General features: G+C 42.1%; 1 protein-coding gene across 1 annotated transcript in view; it reads right to left on the minus strand.

Moving 5' to 3' along the window:
• Window positions 1–15,887, minus strand: part of LOC124556819 — a 138,120-nt gene that overhangs the window by 15,644 nt on the left and 106,589 nt on the right. The gene's annotated exons all lie outside the window — the stretch shown is intronic.

Raw genomic sequence — 15,887 nt, forward strand, 5'->3', positions numbered from 1 at the left:
AAATAACGAGGTGAGACATCTAGGGACGCTAATGTCATGTCGTCACGTCCCCCTACAAATTCAAACCTGTGACCTCAGAAGACAAGGTGATGATGTTCATCGTCTCTTTAGAGGTTCGAAATACTATACTCATCGAATTCCTCGAGCACAGAAAAACCATTAACAGTGATATGTACTGTGAGACACTCTGTAGTCTACGCAAGTTTATCAAGAGCAAACGATCTGGAATGCTCACGAAGGGAGAGATTCTGCTTAGCGATAACGGGCCTCCCAATGTTTCCAATGTCACACAAAATGTAATGATTAATTTGAAGCGGGAGCAGCTTGAGCATCCGTGCTACAGCCCGAATATGTCGCCTGCGACTTCAATGGACTTCCAGATGACTGACAACTGTCATAGGAATTCTGGGAACAGGGAACTCTTTGGCTCGTGAAACAATGGCATAATTTTGCTCAGGCCTCTGGTGACTACTTTTGAATAAAGATTTCTGTGAAACTAACAGTGTTGTTTTGTATCTTTTCCTCTGAACATCTCCCATACATTCAAATGTCACACTCAGATAAAGACAAAGCTTCTCATTATGCAAAAGAAAATATGAGGGCTGGAACATTAATAGTTATACAAAATAGACACATGTTTCAAAATTTTAATTTTCTTCAGAGTAGTCACCTGCACCTTGTATAACCCACTGCCAGAGATATGGAGGTCGTAGCGGATCGCAAATTGTTTTTCAAAAATGAACAGCTTAGAGAAAGAAGTGTCGACACTTTTTGCAAGACCCGTCCATCACTCTGCAGATCAGTGACTGGGTGCATATGACGAAAGTTATAACTGATTTTTCGAACAATAGGGTTGGAGAGCGCTGTAGCACCTACAACATTCCCCAGATAGAAGGCCTTGTGACTTCAACTTGATTCCTAAGATGAAGGAAGCACTTCATGCCATTCACTTCAGAACTGTTACCGAGATTCATCGGTCAATAGACCACTCCACTCGAACTCTCAACACAATTGGTGCTGCTAAGGGAGTACTACGACTTCCATATCACTGGCAGTGAGTTATACACATTGCTGGTGATTACTTCGAAGGACAGTACATCTTCGAAACATGTACATATTTTCTACAAGTTTTAAATAAACTATTAAAGTTTCAACCCTCGTAGTCGTCTGTGTGGTTTATTTAAACCCAGTAAAAATTGACTGGGCTCCATATGGCAAGAAAATACGACCTTGGCCGGCTGAAGGGTCATGAATAGTTTGCAAAAGGCAACTGAAACTGGCCGGATACAAAGCTGAGTGGATATTGAGCGTGACTCAAGTCATAATGTCATGTGTAGCAACAATACTGTGACCTAAACTGTGGCCCCCCATAGGAAGTATGTTATCAGCATCAATAAAACCTAGAAATAAATGTGCATTTCAATATGATTTCTCATACATATAAACTTCGCGTAATTGGTTCATAAATCAGGAATTATCAACATAAAAAAATTATCTTCATAAAATAAAAATTCGAGGGCGTTCTGAGAAGTAGAACACCTAAATTTTTATGTGAAAACTCATAAGTCCTTTTAAATAAAACGTACTTTATTGGGCATCTTTATTCTTCACGCCTAAATATTTGTTTCTCAATGTAGGCACCATGGCGACGAATAAATTTCTCCCAACGAGAGATCAGTTTGTTGATATTGTCATTGTAGAATGTTTCATGCTTGCAGCGCTCCAACACTTTCAAAATGAAGTCCTCGAAGGTGTTCTTTAAGTTTTGGAAAGAAATAAAAATCGGATAGAGTCATGTCGGAACTGTTTGGAGGATGATTGATATCAGTGAACCCAAGGCGCTGGATTGTTGGAGATGGCGCAGCGCTCGTGTGTGGTCCAGCATTGTCATACTGAAAGAGAGGGTGCTCTACTTGTGGATGACCTCTTCGAATTCGTGCTTTCAGTTTTCTCGCACACCGATTTAGCTATGTTTCACACTGCCATGTTGCACGCTACACTGCAGACTCTAGTGGCAGAGGGTTGCAGCTTTTGTCATAGAGCGGGAAAGCTGACCGAGTAATATGCATTACACATAATACCTCAACTGATATTGAGTACAAAACGTCAATTTACCAATGGTATTATTGACACAGCTTTGCTTAAAAACAATTTAAATATGTGTAATGTGGCTGTAGCACATTTACAGGTAATCGTACATTACTGACGAAGTCAGACATTTTACTCTGATAAGACTAGGAATGAAATCAGCTGCTGCAAGGTACTTTTGCCTCAAGCAAATTCGACACGGATTTGTGAAACTACAATAATTTCTGTTGTCGGGTGCGCTGAAACTCTGGATATTTATTACTTAGCATATTTTAATTTCTTGGCGTCACACGCGATAATGTGCCTCATGTACCAAAAATATTTTAAATTAAAAAACGAGCCATCTCTACCATTCATGCGCTGATACAAAATAGACACATATTTTAAAATTTTAATTTTCTTCAAAGTAACCACCATGGCAGCTTCTGTATAGCACTAGAACGGCGGAAGGGGTCAGAACGACTCATGTCACTTTTGTTGTTCAATGTCATATCGAAATTTGTACACTTTGTTCATTAAATCATACAATTTTTCCTAATTTTTTCACCTTTTTGTAATATTGTATTAGGTTTCACAAAGTATTTATATTTCTTTGGAGATTTCATTTGATATACCTAGGACGACGGAAGGGTCAATTTGACTCCGCCGTAATTTCTGTTGAGAATACATGTAAGCAATCTAACAATGAAGTGGGCACAATCTCCAGTCATGTGGTATTGATGCTCCTCTTGTGGCGTCTTAACACATGAACATTCCAATCCGCCGCAGTTTATATCGAATCATTCAGGAAATATTGTTTGTACGTGAAAAATGTTTTCGAACATGTCTCGACAGTGAGACCTTTCTGATGGAGAAATGTTACGTCTCTTAGACAATTCCGACATTGAATTGGAAACTGATTTCACTGATGAAGATGAATATATTGTACTAGGGACAACTGAATATGAAGACATTGTGAACGAGTTGGGGTTAGTGGAGGAAGTTTCAGATGCTGATCTACGTCAAAACCCATCTCATTTAACACAGCAGGCCCTGTTTAATGCCTCTACAAAGATCTTCGCTAGGGATGGAACCATGTAGGAGGTTGTCAATTTTTCATCCTCTACAAGAACATCGGCTGTCAACGGTTTGTAGGAAACACGAGATCCCAGTATTTACGATTGTCAACGACTAGACAATATTCTGTCTTCTGTACTTTCCCTCATTTTTGGCGGAGAAATGCTTAAGTCTCATGAAGACATACACAGAATCAAATGCTCAAAGAGTGCTGAAAAACAATGACTGGACTGCGGCACTTGAAGAATAGGAAAAATTCATAGCCGTCGTGTATGCTCGGGATGCCATTTGCACGAAAGTTATATCTGCGGATAACAGTTGGTCGCCTTCTTAGGAAACTACATTCATCAGCGATATTATGCGAAGAGGCAGATTTCAGAAGCTTCTCAGATATTTCCGATTCATGAAAAATCACTCTGAGCTGAACACGTGACAAAACAACAATTTCGCTCTTGTATCTGAAATTTGGGGAAAGTTCATGGAAAATAGTATTCGTTCTTACCACCCTGGAGATAATATAACCATAGACGAGAAAATATTGTCAAAGAAAACAACATACAGGTTCACTCAATTCATGCCCAACAAAGCTGACAAATATGGTTTCAAATACTGGACTGGTGCCGATGTGGGGAAAAAGTATGTATGTAATGTTTTCGAGTACCTCGGAAAAGAGGACACGCATAGACAAAAGCAGCCACTTGGAGAGCACCGCGCTCTTTGTCTCAGGCAACATCTTCATATCTCTTCAATTTCTCAAGAAGCTCAAAGAGAGGGAAACTTCATTAGTTGGTACAATGAACACGTACTATCGTGCAATCCCTGATGAGATACGAAGCCAAATACTGAAATACACTCCAGCACCATCCTGTACAGTCTGACAGCAACTGACATGACGGAGTACCAAGAAAATAAGAATAAATATTACACTCTTATGAGGACACTGCCTGCCAAAGTAGTAGTAAATAAAGAAAATAAGAAGAAACCTGAAGCCATATCATTCAACAGTGCAGTAAAATGTAAGGTGGACAAGTTTAGCAAATAAACCATAAAAATATTACAAAAGTTGCATGTTGGAGACGGCCAATGTGTATCTTCTAAAATATCTTGGTCATATCGGCAATAAATGCATGGGTCATCAAAAAAATAGTAACGAACAGGGAAATGGAAAGGAAGAAGTTCATGCTTTAGCTGGTGAATGAACTGAAGGGAGCAGGAAGAAGAACAGACAAAAGAATAGGATGCAAGACCAAAACCATCTGCAGAGCTGGAGTGCCAAATATCAGCCTCTGCAAAGGCAGCAAGACCATCGACAATTGTGTAAAATACCACAATGCGGCGAACGGAAAATGTGCACGTAAAATAGAAATCACATGTGCTAAGTGTGTCTAGCAGATTTCAGTGACTTAAGAAAAAGTGCAACAAAGCCGTGTGTAGAACATATGCGATTATAATATGTACCATACGTACTAAATGTGTCTAGAACATCCTACATATAGCTGATATATCAAAGTGTACAATTACGGAAACATACTAGCCAGTGTGATGATAAACCGGTAAGACTTTTGTTGTTGAAATAAGTAGGTAACGTATTAATTATCGTGTTAAATGAATGCCAGTAAATCCACGATTCTTTAAAGAATCATAGTCCCGTGTATAAAAACGCTTCCGTCTGATTACCTTACAAATGAGTTAATGTTTAAATATTTGTCTTAATGTGTGTAAGCGAAAAGAAGTTTAGGAAAGGTTTGAAGCTATGCTTAAAGTGAGTTGGAAGTCACAACGTGCTCACCTTGTGAATTACTGGCTGACTGTAAACTGGGTAATTTGCACAGCATTTTAAGCAAAGACCTAATTTTTCGCGCATATATATCTTTATGGCGTCATTCTCTTTGTCATACAATGATATGATTTGGCAGGTACATTCAGTGGTCTATGCGGATACTGTTCTAAAACTGTTTTGTGAACAGAGTTGGTAATACAGAAGTAATAAATTAAAACGTCACGCCTGATGCTGAAATTTTACTGTAGGAACAGCGAAAATACAGTAAGCCATAAATGTTTTTCCTTTCATCACTTTATGCAGGGTGACAGCAAGAAAAAGTTTCATAAGGGTTTAAAATTACATGGAAAATTTTGCTGGAAGTCTCCAAGTGCTCTCAAACATAACCACTGGATGAATGAGCTTCTCGTATTTTCGGGCATTCAGTTACGCTGCCTCAAGACCAAAATACAGCTTGAAACTAGAAATACTTGTGTTACTGTGTTAAACATAACGTAAGATTGTACTGAGAAGACAAAGGTCATGGTATACCGCCTAATATCGTGTCGGACCTCCATTTCACAATCGTAGGACGGCATGGCATGTACTCAACAAGTCGTTGGAAGTCCCCTGCAGAAATATTGAACCATGCCGCATCTGTAGCTGTCCATAATTGTGAAAATATTGCCGGTGCAGGATTTTGTGCACCAAATGACCTCTTGATTATGTCCCATAAATGTTCTTTGAGGTTATCGGCCGATCTGGGTGGCAGAATCGTTGTCTCGAACTGTCCAGAATGCCCTTCAAAAATCAGTCGCGAAGAACTGTGGTCCTGTGACATGGTACAGTGTCATCCATAAAATTTCGATCATTGTTTGGGAACAAGAAAGGCTGCAAATGGCCTCCAAGTAGCCGAGCATAACCATTTACAGTGAGTGGTCGGTTCAGTTAGTCCAGAGGACCCAGTCCATTCCACATAAACACAGCTCACACCATTATGGAGCTACCACCAGCTTGCACATTACCTTGGTGACAGCCTTGATTGGGCCGATGGCTTCGTGGGGCTTGCGCCACACTCGACCGCTACCATCAGCTCTTACCATTGAAATCGGGACTCTATTGACAATGTCACAGTTTTCCAGTCATGTAGGGTCCAACTGATACGGTCATGCGCCCAGGAGAGGCGCTGCCGGCGATGTCGTGCTGTTAGCAAAGGCACTCGCGTTAGTAGTCTACTGACGTAGCCCATTAGCGCCAAATTTCACCACACCTTCCTAACAGATACGTTCGTCGTACGTCCCACCTTGAGTTCTCCAGTTACTTCTAGCAGTGTTGCTTGCCTATTAGCATTGACAAGTCTGCACAAACTCCGCTGCTCTAGGTCGTTATGTGAAGGCTGTTGGTCACTCTGTTGTCCATGGTGAGAGGTACTACATCAGATTTGGTATTCTCGGCATACTATGAAAACTGTGAATTTGGGAATATTGAATTCCCTAACGATTTCCGAAATGGAATGTCCCATGCGTCTAGCTTCAACTACCATTACGCATTCAAAGTCTGTTAATTTTCGTCGGAAGCCTTTTCACATGAGTCACCTGAGTACATCACTATTCCATTCGTTCTGTCACCTCATTGTATACCTCTTATTGAGTAGATTATGACAGAATTTAAAATTTTTAGATCTGGTTAATAAATGTTGGAAAGAAAATTTTTATTGCTTATACATTGCAATTGGTACTGAGTTCCGGGATAGAGTTTTAGTAACACACACTGCATAGCCAATTAAAGGATCGATTTTTAGAAAAATTGGATCAGTGGTGCCTACAATTTACCTCTGTAACGGTGCAAAGCTTGGCTGGCAGCTACGTGATCCTCGGGTTCGGCGACGCTTCAAACTGCAGGACATCGACACATGCGGAAAAAATGCCGAAGCTCAGAAGTTAATGTGAAATGTAAGGTCGGTTAATGATGTTACATTGGCACCAAATTTCTCCACCATTCTGTCCATTGCCACCGTGGATGTGTCACAAGATCAGAAGGTCGTCACACCCCTTCTTACCCACATATCAAGCCTTGTTTTGATGCCTGTGCGATGAAGGTCAGAATCGCGATGCCCAGCGTTGTAATCGCACCGTTTTCTTATGTATGGCCGAGGGAAACATTTCAGAGATACCGCCACTCAATGTCGACGTGAAAAAACCTCAGGGGGTGTCATAAAGGGCGCAATGGAAAAAGCCCCTCCCACACATTTCGCAGTCGGAACGACAGTTTGCAGTGCGATGTGCAACAGAACAACGTTCTTGACACCCTTTGACCGTGCTGACAACCCCCGGAAAATTCAGCCCTTCTCTAACGACATCGTGGGCCTGCAACCACATTGTGAGTGATCGCACTCCTATGGAATGCAGTGCATCCGTAATTTTGGCCCTGGCATGTGGGGTAGGACCACTACGGACCATTTAAAACCATTGAACGAAATTTGAAGGTGATTCGAAGCAGCAAAGAGCGTATATGACTTCTCAGCCGTCCTGCTGCACTTCCACCTGTGGTGTGATCACAGTTGATGGGGTTGGGGGACGGGGGGCACGTGTGTAATGGCAGAAGATCCCAGGAGCCCTCTGAGACCTCTCTTTCCGGCAACACCCTCGGTGCCTCCTGCACACATTTGTTGAGCACATTAAAAAATGTGTCTGTACAGGCAATTTTCCAAGTACTGTGCTGTTTTCTCTGGAAGGTAATGGTGGCGAAACATGGTGAGTAATGGTTTGTGGTACATGATCTAGTGACACTTCAAACTTTACAGATGCACAAGGAAGTTTCCTTACTGAATAAATTACTTCCAGTATCTCCTTTACAGTTTCTAAATAATTACATTCTACTGAGGTGAGACTTTTCAGTATGAAGACTTCTGGTTGCTCTGCGTCACTTTTGCGCTCATGTTCCAGAATGGCCCCTATCTCATACGGTACCACCCAGTTGCTAATCTAAATCACTGGTCAGATGAGTTCATTATTAGGCGAAGAACAGACTGAAGGCAGATTTTCAGTTGTATTAATGCTTGCAGTCATACATGTAACTGCACGAATAGGCAACGTTTTTGACACCAGTGAAGTACATTTTTGAAACGTATTACCCTCTTGTTAATTTTCTCAATTACCCACACTGTGAATGGTACTGGCGGTGCTCATCAGAACTGTGGTTGTATAGACGGATTTTACCAAGACAAGTATCTTGAAATCTTTTCTACACCTAAGTCTGGTTTAAATAATTCCTTATACATGGTGCAGAATACTGGCTATCGACTGGGAATACCGATTACATAAATGTGCCTAAGCAATAGATTTTAGCTGCTGCTGTTGAATTAACTACAAATATTGTAAGAGCTGAAGCCACATGTATAAAATATACTTTAACTCTGATTTGACCCCTTGGTGGAATCCACTGCCCACTGCAGGAAGCTACTTGCCAATGTGGATGCAGGAAACTACTTGCCAGTGTGGAAGCTGGATGTTTGAAATGGCAGTGTGTTGATAAGTGTAGCGGTTAATTAAAGGGACAGTAGCTCTTGTGTCCAACTCCATTTCACAGTAACGTTATCAGGTTGACTATCAGTTTCGTTGGCGTTCTACTTACTGACAAGACTGGTGTGATGACAAGGAGTGGTGTGTTGTGCTGTGATTGTGCTGTGATACTGGTGGTAGCTTGCTCAGGCACACACTGGCTAGGACGTCCAGCCTGTGAGAGTAACCACAGTCTGCATCATATTTTGAACGCTGATATCACTTGTTTTAATGTAACAGTTACAGACAAATTCCGTATTATAAAAATGTAGGGCCGAGATGATACAACTTCGTGGGTAAGTTGTTACATGCCACATATGCTGGAGCCTGACGGTGCTGTACGTGCTAATGTTGGTGATTATATACGAATGTTGCGGTGGGCAACATGCTAGCTAACTTAGTTGCTACATTACATCACATTTCTGGGACTGCACATGACAGCATATTTTAAGAAACAGAAACAGATGATATGAATGCTGATTATTATTTGTCTCTTTACCTGATTCATAACATTAGCTACTAGAATGCGTACAAATATCAATATTGTCTCTGAATGTTTGTTAAGAAGCAGCAGCTACTTCAGATGATTGGGCTAAATAGTAAGACCTCATGACCCCGAGAAGCTGAATAATCTATTTTTAACTGCTTCTCAAGCGATATAATGGAAAGGACCTTATGAATGACGAGCTGTATGTACAAAACAATGCATGACACACACCACAAGTTACACTCTCTAGATAAAGTTTGTAATTCCGCTGCAAATTCCACATAAGATGGAGCCATTTCACACTCTGACTAAGTTGAAGTACTGAGATGTGAGTTTGCCAGCTCTGTTGTTTAGACAGAAAATCGCAATAGTAAACTTCACATTATTGCCGTGAGCTAATAGCAACAAATATTGCATTAATTTGGATAATTTACTACTTAAAGACTGAAAGAAAACGCATTAAGAAACTCTAAAATGCGACTATCCTTTCAGTAAAGGAGGAAACCATTCCTACAGACTTCCCAAGCTGCTGGTAAGTGAGCAAACACATATGTTGGTGATCTGTCAGTGTGGCCGATTCTATGGGAACATGGCTGAGCACAGCTGGACAGCAGCGGCTGTGGCGAGGTGTACCACAGGTATACGTGTAGTTTCGTTTCAGGTCCCTGGGAGAGAGGGAATCAACCATTCGCATGAAAAGCGTGAAGAAGGCTGAGACACTAAACATGGTGGTTTCAGCAAAATGGTAGACAATTGATACTAAGTAATATTTTGAAACTATCTAATAATTCACATATTCTATCACATTAGTGTAAACGTGGCACTAAGGTGTATGCATTGAGACTTGAATATGAATTATAATATAAAAACTACATAGGCACTATGAATGAACAATATTATAAGAAACTTAGAAATTAAAAATTGTTTAACCCTTTATGCGATCTTTACAACAAAGGTGTAGGATAACAGTTGAGTACAGAAGCTACTATCACTGAGAGGTACAAATCTGCACATATTTTATTCATTGAATTAATCCCTGTGTTACGTCTTTTAAATTATGCAAATACGAGAAGAACTTCATATCCTCCACACTTACACAAAAAATGGATGCACCGTGACATCCCATATACCTTTCCCTATGTAATCATGTATTATTTGCGTAATTTATTAAGTGATGTCTCACTAAATTAATGAAATGTGAATTCGACCTATCATAAAGACGCTCGTTACACGAGAGTAGTAATAAGTACATAAAATCTAAAACTTTCATTCAATAGAGCGCAAAGAGACTCTTCTATTTAGTGCACCACCTTTAACATTCATCACGTACCAACAAAAAATTAGTTTGTCGTTAATTTTGAGTGTGGATCTGCAAATTCAGTGTTTTAATTACATATTATAGCGTCAGTGCAAGGGGACCTGCGTTCCTGCTGTAAATAAAGGCGAGCACAACGTTCGTTTGCGAATTATATTTACGACCTTCAAACAGGAGCGACCTGTTTTCAGCTATTTGTATAGATGATAGTTAATTTTATTTTAATTTCTTGTGTGTTTGTGTGCTTACTAGAACAGGGCTTTCGTTTTAATAGCCGAATAGAGTAAAGTAATCCCGTTTGCACCGACGCTTGTGTCTGTCCTCGTATCGCAGAGATTTATTCTTTGTTTTGGTTAGGCCAGGTCAGTGACAGACCGTCAGTGAGAGGTAACCTGCGTTCCTGCTTCACATAAAGGAGAGTACAGCTTTCGTTTGCGAGTTATATTTACGAGTACTCTGAGCTGAGACAGCTTCTCATAAAAATTACATTTCGTCAGTGTTGTTTAGCTTCAGCTACCTATATTTCGAGCGTGTATGTGTATTTGTCAGGCCGTCTGTAGTATGGATAAGAACTTTGATTGCTGTGTTCAGATGCGAGCCGAGTTGGGAACCCTTCACTCACAGCTCCAGGTGGCGTTGGCTTTGGTCACGCAGCTTGAGGCTGTTGCCAATGGGTATCTTTGTGGAGGGCCGGATGGGGCAATCCAAGATATGTCCAGCGCGACCCATGTGTCCCCCAGTGGGTCTACTACTATAGTTGCTCTGGATACTGCTCGCACTGAGGTTGATCACTCACCCACAGTCAAGTGGGAGGTCGTTCCAAGGTGTGGCCAGTAGCAAAAGACTTCCTGAGGGGCCTATGGGAGGGCCTTCCCAGTTCATCTGGCGAACAGGTTTCCGGCGCTATCTGTGGCTGGCAAAGTACCTGAGCCAGATGAAGTCATTCGCCCTGTCCCAGAGGAATCTTCACGGTCTGCAAAGACTGGGCAGTCACAGAGGTTGGGATTACTGGTAGTTGGAAGCTAAAAAGTTAGGCGCGTAATGTGGCTGCGAAGGAAGGGAAGGAATTCAATGTGACTCTGTATGTATACCGGCAGGAGTAATTCAACATGTGGAATGAGTGCTTCCAGATCCCATGAAGGGCACAGGGTGCAACCAGCTGCAGGTCGTGGCTCATGCTGGTACTAACAATGTCTGTCACTTTGGATTGGAAGAGATTCCCTCTGGTTTCGGGTGGCTAGATGAAGTAGTAAAGACTGCCAGTCTTGTTTCCAAGATGATGGCTGAGCTCACCGTCTGTAGTCTCGTTGACAGAATCGACTAAGGTTCTTTGGTACAGAGGCGAGAGGACAGTCAAAATCAGAGGCTCAGACAGTTCTACGTCCATGTAGGTTGCAGATTCCTCGACTTGCACCATAGGGTGGTGGGTTTCCGGGTTGAGTTTAATAGATCAGAAGTCCATTACACACATGAAGCGATAACATAGGTAGCGGGAAATGTGAGGAGCGGACTGGGAGGTTTTTTTTAGGTTGGAGGGTCTCGGAAATGAGCAGGAAGGGGATGTTTCGATGGGTGCACGACAAAGAGGGTTGACATAGGACGAATCAGTATTGTAGTTGTAAACGGTCCTAGTCGTGTTCGAAAAGAGCCAGAGCCTTAAGTGCTAGTAAGAAGCACAGAATTTGAAATTGTTATATGCATGGAAAGCTCGCTAAACCTAGAAATAAGTTCAGCCGAGATTTTTAGAATGGAAATAACCGTATTCAGAAAGGATAGATTAAGTGTAGTTGGCGGTTGAGTGCTTATTGCTGTCAGAAGTAATTTACCTTGTAGTGAAATTGAAGTAGATACCTCCTAGAAGTAAATTAATAACTGGTTCCATTTACCGACTTAGATGATACAGTTGCTGAACAGTTCAAAGAAAACTTTAGTGTTATTTCAAATAGGTTCCCCACTCATACAAATATAGGTGGTGGTAACTTCAATCTTCCCTCGATATACTGCCGAAAATCACATGTTTAAAATCGGTGGTGGGCACAAAACGTCGTCCGAGATCGTACTGAACGCCTGCCCAGAAAATTATTTTGAATAACTAATTCAAGATCCCACTCGAAGTGTCAATGGTACCAAAAACACTCTTGACCTCTTAGCAACACATAATCCTGCCCAAATAGGGAGCATCATGACAGATACAGGTTTTAGAGACCGCAACGATGTTGGAACTAGGCTGAATACCAAAACATCTAGACACACCAAAATTGAACGCCAAATACATCTACTTAAGAAAGTAGATAAAAATTCGCTTGACACCTTGGTAAGGGACAGTCTCCATTCTTTTCCATATGCCTATGTAAGCGTACACCAGATGTGGATTATGTTCAAAGAAATAGTACCAACATCAATTGAGAGATATCTACCACATAAACTAATGAGAAGTGGTAGCGATCCCACATGGTACACAAAACAGGTCACAACACTATTGCAGAAGCAACGAAAAAAGCATGCCAAATTTAAAAGGACACAAGACCCCCAAGATTGGTGAAGGCTTACACAAGCTTGAAATTTAGCGCATACTTCCGTGTGAGATGTGTTTAATAGTTTCCACAACGAAATTCGGTCTCGAAATCTGGCAGAAAACCCAAAGAGATTCTCGACGCATGGAAAGTACACCAGTGGCAAGACCCAATCAATAACTTCATTGAGCGATAACAATGGTGATGTTATTGATGACAGAGCCACTAAAAGAGTGTTACTAAACACAATTTTCTGAAATTCCTTCATAAAATAAGGCAAAGAAAATAATCCAGAATTCGAATTAATAACAATTGAAAACGTGAGCGACTTAGAAGCAGATATCCTTAGCTTAAAACACTTAAATGCAAGGCTTCCGGTCGAGATTGTATTCCAGTCAGGTTCCTTTCAGATTATGCTGATAGAATATCTCCGTACTTAACAATCATATACAACCACTCGCTCGTAGAAAATGTGTATCCAAAGACTGTAAAGCACAAGTCACACCAATACCCAAGAAAGGAAACAGGAGTTATCCACTGAATTATAGACCGATATCACTAACGTCGATTTTCAGAAGGATTTTGGAAAAATATACTGTGCTCGAGCATTATAAATCATCTCGAAGAAAACGATTTAATGATAAATAGACAACAGGGATTCAGAAGATATTGTTCTTGTGAAATGCTACTAGCTCTTTATTCTCACGAAGAAGTGAGTGCTATAGACAGGGAACGTGAAATTGATTCAATATTTTTAGAATTTTTAGTGAGATTTCATCACAAGAGACTGCAAATTAAATAGCGTGCCTATGGAGTATTTGAGATGTGGTACTATAGACGAATGTTGAAAATTAGGTGGACTGATAAGGTAAGGAATGAGGAGGTTCTACGCAGAATCGGAGAGGAAAGGAATATGTGGAAAACACTGATAAGGAGAAGGGACAGGATGATAGGACATCTGCTAAGACATGAGGGAATGACTTCCATGGTACTAGAGGGAGCTGTAGAGGGCAAAAACTGTAGAGGAAGACAGAGATTGGAATACGTCAAGCAAATAATTGAGGACGTAGGCTGCAAGTGCTACTCTGAGATGAAGAGGTTAGCACAGGAAAGGAATTCGTGGCGGGCCGCATCAAACCAGTCAGTAGACTGATGACCAAAAAAAATGGAGTATCGTCTCAGTTGTGTGACTGGATTCATGATTTCCCGTCAGAAAGATCGCAGTTCGTAATAATTCACAGAAAGTCATTGAGTAAAACAGATTAAATATATGCGGTTCCCCAAGGTCCTCTGTTGTTCCTAATCAACGTAAACGATTCAGGAGACAATATGAGCAATTCTCGTAGACTGTTTGCAGTGTAGTGGCAGATTCTGACACCGAGTGTAACAGCAACACCAAATGTAGGGGGAAGAGGTAGAAGGCATTGTATTAAGACTCGTCTGAGCTTTCCAATTGATTTATTGTTTCCAAAAACTGTGTCGCATTCCCCTCGGTCTGCGTCAGCAGGTCCCGTAATGCTGAGGCCGCCACTTCGCTGTCTGCAAAACTGCTTGGTGCAGAATGGCTGCCTCAGCGACCCATGCAATACCCTGCGGTGTGTCGGCCTTGTGCGGCTGCGGAGTTGTGGCGATGTCAGGATGCAGATGCGCCTCCAGTCGACCCTGTGGTCTTCGTCCCTGCCGCCCAGAAGAGCTGTAAGGCGGCCCGCGGCGTGCTTCCCCGCTGGAGTGCCTAAGATTGCGGCAACAACAAACACCCACCATCAGGCATCCGAATCTACGGCCTTCACCTTGGGATGCCTCCAGCGTGTGTTGGGAGCGGAGCCAACAAGCCTGCCCGCAGTAGCGCGCAGTGGTGTGGCCCGCCACTCGCTGGCTGCAGACCCTGCATTTGCCTCAGAAGGTCGAACCAGCGACCTGTCGTGGATTGGAGCCCTGGCGCCCCATCTGCTGCTGCGTGTGGCCAGTGGTATGACACGCTCCACCATCCAGGAGAGCTGTCACACTTGAATCCCCTTGTTGTACTCAGAGGGTCGAACCAGCGACCCGCCATGGAATGGAACGCTGGCGCCCCATCTGCTGCTGTGTGTAGCCGGTGGTGTGACATGCCCCGCCATCCAGGAGAGCTGCCACACTTGAATGCTTTGTTAGTGAACCGCCACCTAGTCATATGTAGCTGTGCGCCTCTGTTTTACTAAACGTGCTGCTCAGCCTCACGTACTCATAACACAGGTTCGCCAGTTGGCCACTTCTGCCTGCGACTTGTACCATGCAAACTGCTGTGTGTACTTTTTCTGGTGGTTCTACACCCGTGTAGCCCCTATTTGACTTAGCAACTGCTCGTGAGCGTAACTCACTGTAAACAGGCCCACTCCTGGCTATAACTTGCGCGCTCAGAAATATTGCACCAAAACTGACTTTTCCTATCCCACACTGTAATGCCGCTACATTATTTCCACCTTCAGAAAGACCCGGTCGAACTTTAACTAATACTTAACTTGCTTGGGTCGGCATCTGTGACATATTTCCTTACTTTTAGCAAACTTAAATGTGGTCTAGTGACTCTTAAAACACATGACATGAAACAAAACGCAAAAATACCTTACTGGACGACCACTGCTCGATCAACCCCTTACCCATTCGTCTCACGCCCTTGGTGTGCAATCCACTGGGACTTGGACTACCCTTGGTTACCTCCTGGAATTGGCTCTCCGCCTGATCAGAATGAAAACAACACATAACAAAGTTAAGACTGCGAAGACACTTGGCATAGAGATGCTCAAAAAGATAGTTATTTGCCGTTGCCTTTCCCTATACTGAGCGACATGTTGCACAAGCTATTCGGCTGATATGCACCCCTTTTGCTCTGAAGTGAACTGGTTTATGGATCTCAACAGACCTGACTCCAGAGTTTGATTTAACAAGGTCAGATTCTGTCTTGGCCAAACTTTAAAGTGGCTTCTTACCAGTACTGCTGTGGCTGTGTAATATTCAATTTCGTGTCTCCTGAAACTGACACTGGCAGATGGAAGGTTGGTCCTATTATGTTACACATAGTTCCATTGACTAAAATTCCGCTCCCCTCGAGCTCTATACGTTTCGCTTCTGC

Source organism: Schistocerca americana, chromosome X, assembly GCF_021461395.2.
Source record: "Schistocerca americana isolate TAMUIC-IGC-003095 chromosome X, iqSchAmer2.1, whole genome shotgun sequence".
NCBI classification, from domain to species: domain Eukaryota; kingdom Metazoa; phylum Arthropoda; class Insecta; order Orthoptera; family Acrididae; genus Schistocerca; species Schistocerca americana.